Here is a 3,287-nt window from a genome sequence, read left to right on the forward strand (position 1 = left end):
ATGTGTGGAGATGAACCCCTTAGCTAGCTTCCCATCCATTCAATTCCATCAAATTCGTTTTTACAATCTGTTCTAATTTAAAAAGTTGTTTTGTTTTTAAATTCGTCCAAAACCAATCCCCCTTTACTTTGTTGAGTCATAGTAGTTAGAAATCACTTTAGTTTGTGTTTTTAAGTGTCTTAGGTCAAGTTAAAACCAATTTTCGTCCAAGTTGTGTCTAGTGTTCAAAACTGCCCAGATTGTGTTTTTAAGGCAGTTTTGAGTGTTTTGGTGCTGTTTTGAGTCTTTTGGTTTGTTTTGGTGTTTTAAAGTTTAGTTTTGCATTCTTTGAGTCTAGTTTGGTGTTTTATATTGTGTTTTTACGTTTTTGAGTCAAATCCAAGTGATTAACAATCCCTCCTAATCCCCGGTCCAGAACGATCCCTACTTACATTCTTCACTACAATTGATAAAAAGAGGGTTTAATTTGTGTGCGTATAATTTTCGTATCAAATTTTGGCGCCGTTGCCGGGGATTAGCAACTTTGCTAATCCCTTGGATTGTTATTTTCGTTTTTCTTATTAGATCAGATTCTTATGTTATTTTGTTTCTTGTTTTAGGTACTTGTTTATGACTCGGAGTTCTAATCCAGTTCACGAACGTATTTTAGACTTTGACGACGATTTTGAGCGTGAGTTGAGACGTAAGAGGAAGAACCCGGAACCTAGTGAATCAAGTGCAAGTTCCGAGTTCGTTTCTGAATTTGAAGAAGAAGTGGAAGACATGGCAGCAGACAACCGAACAATCAAGGAGCTTTCCGCTTCGGGATTGGCCAATGCCGCACCCTTGTGCATCCAATACCCAAGGGCGGCTCAAGACAAGACTGCCGAATTCGAATTGAAGTCAAGCCTGTTACATCACATTCCGAAGTACCATGGGCTATCCATGGAAGATCCGAACAAGCATTTGAAGGAGTTTGAAGTCGTTTGCTCAAGCATGACTCCGGTGAACGTAGATGAAAGCATCTTGAAGATGAAGGCCTTTCCCTTTTCTCTCCAAGAGAAAGCGAAAGATTGGTTGTACGAATTGGCTCCCGGAACTGTCACATCATGGGACAGCATGAAACGAGCTTACTTGGAGAAGTTTTTCCCAACTTCTCGAGTCATCCTCCTACGAAAAAGGATAAGTGGAATTCAACAAGATGAAGGTGAATCCTTTCCTACTTATTATGAGCGTTTTAAATCTCTTGTTGCTTCATGTCCACAGCATCAAATGAAGGAGGAACTACTTCTACAATACTTTTACGAGGGACTTCTACCTATTGAACGTCAAATGCTAGACGCCTCAGCGGGAGGAGCCTTGGTGGACAAGACCCCTACGGCTGCAAAGATGTTGATTGCTAATCGAGCGTTGAACGCTCAACAATACGAAGGCGTTGGACAGAGGAGTACCCCACGGCAACACCAAGTCAATGAGGTAAGTGCCATAACCCAACTTCAAAATCAAATGGCTAATCTTACTACGTTGCTTTCTCAGGTGGTGGAAGGTCCAAAAGTCAAAACCGTAGCTTCTTGTGGCGTATGCTCCATGCAAGGACACCCTACGGACAAGTGCCCACAATTGATCGAGAATGGAGGGTGGGAGACACTCAATGCCGTGGGATATGGCAACCAATACCAAACACGTGGTGATCCATTTTCTAATACTTACAATCCCGGTTGGCGTGATCATCCGAATTTCAAATGGCGAGACCCCCAACAAGGTCAACAACAAAGCGGATTTAGGCAACAACCCCCGGGTTTCTATCAAAAGCCGTTGGCACCACCACAAGCCCAAGCACAACCTGCCCAAAGCAATGTAGGTAATTCAAGTGATAATGATAAGATTTTTCAATTACTTACTACTTTGACGCAGGAAGTCCAAACTCAAAACAAAGAGAGGCAAATCCAAGACAAGAGGGTGGACAACTTAGAAAAGCAAGTGGGACAAATTGCCGAGTTCATGGGGCAATTTCGTGAGCAAGGAAGGTTGCCTAGCTCAACGGTGGTCAATCCGAAAGGTGGATTCGAATCTGCAAAAGCTATGTATTTGCGAAGTGGAAAGCAAGTCGGATCTGACCTCAAACCATCCAAATCACGTTCCAATGAGGAGGACGAGTTGAGAATTGAAGAGGAGGAGCAAAGGCCACTCACGGCCAAGGTGGAACCAAATGTGCCGCAAGTTCCAAGTGATCCCAAGTCGTCCAATTCATCCAATAAAGGTAAAAACGTGTCAAGTTCGGTTCCTACTAATGATTTTCCTGCGAATGTTCCTTTTCCTAGTAGGTTTAAGCAAACAAAGAAAGAAGAAGCGGAAAAGGACATTTTGGAGACGTTTCGGAAAGTTCAAGTCAATATCCCCCTTTTGGATGCAATCAAGCAAGTCCCGAGGTACGCCAAGTTCTTGAAGGAACTTTGCACTAATAGGAGGAGGATTTCGACCAAGGAGGTTGTAAAAGTGGGTGAAAACGTCTCAGCCATCTTGCAACGCAAACTGCCCCCTAAATGCAAAGATCCGGGTAGTTTCACAATTCCGTGTGTTATTGGTAATTCTAGGTTTGAATCTGCCATATTAGACTTAGGTGCATCCATAAATGTCATGCCATATTCAATTTATGCATCTATGAATCTAGGAGCATTGAAAAACGATGGTGTTATTATACAATTGGCCGATCGTTCTAATGTTTATCCCAAGGGAATCCTTGAGGATGTTTTAGTGCAGGTCAATCATCTCATCTTTCCTGCAGATTTTTATGTCTTAGAAATGGAGGATTCGAGTCATGCTCCATCATTGCCAATATTGCTAGGCCGTCCGTTCATGAAAACAGCCCAAACAAAGATTGATGTGGCCAAGGGAGCACTAACAATGGAGTTTGGTGGTGATATAATTAAATTCAATGTTTATGACTCTATTAAGAATCCTAACGATAGTCATTCTTGTTTTGTCATAGATGTGCATAAAGACATAGGGCCGAAAGGATCCACACTTATCACGAAGGATGTATCAAGAACCACCATTGGAGAAGAACTTGGAGTGATTGCCCTACAACCACCCAATATGGCCGAAAGTAGCCATGGTGACATTGTTGAAGGGGCTGCCGATTTTGAGCCTTCACCACAATATGTTTGTAAGTCTTCAATCCCAATTTCAATTCCCATTTCAATTAATAGGTTGTTACCTTCTTTGGTGCAGGTTCCAAATCGATTTCAAGGTGGTGGGAGCGTCTACATGAACTATAGGAACCAAAATACCACCATTAGGGAGGATCA

The sequence above is a fragment of the Pyrus communis genome, chromosome 16, assembly GCF_963583255.1.
Source record: "Pyrus communis chromosome 16, drPyrComm1.1, whole genome shotgun sequence".
Lineage (NCBI taxonomy): Eukaryota > Viridiplantae > Streptophyta > Magnoliopsida > Rosales > Rosaceae > Pyrus > Pyrus communis.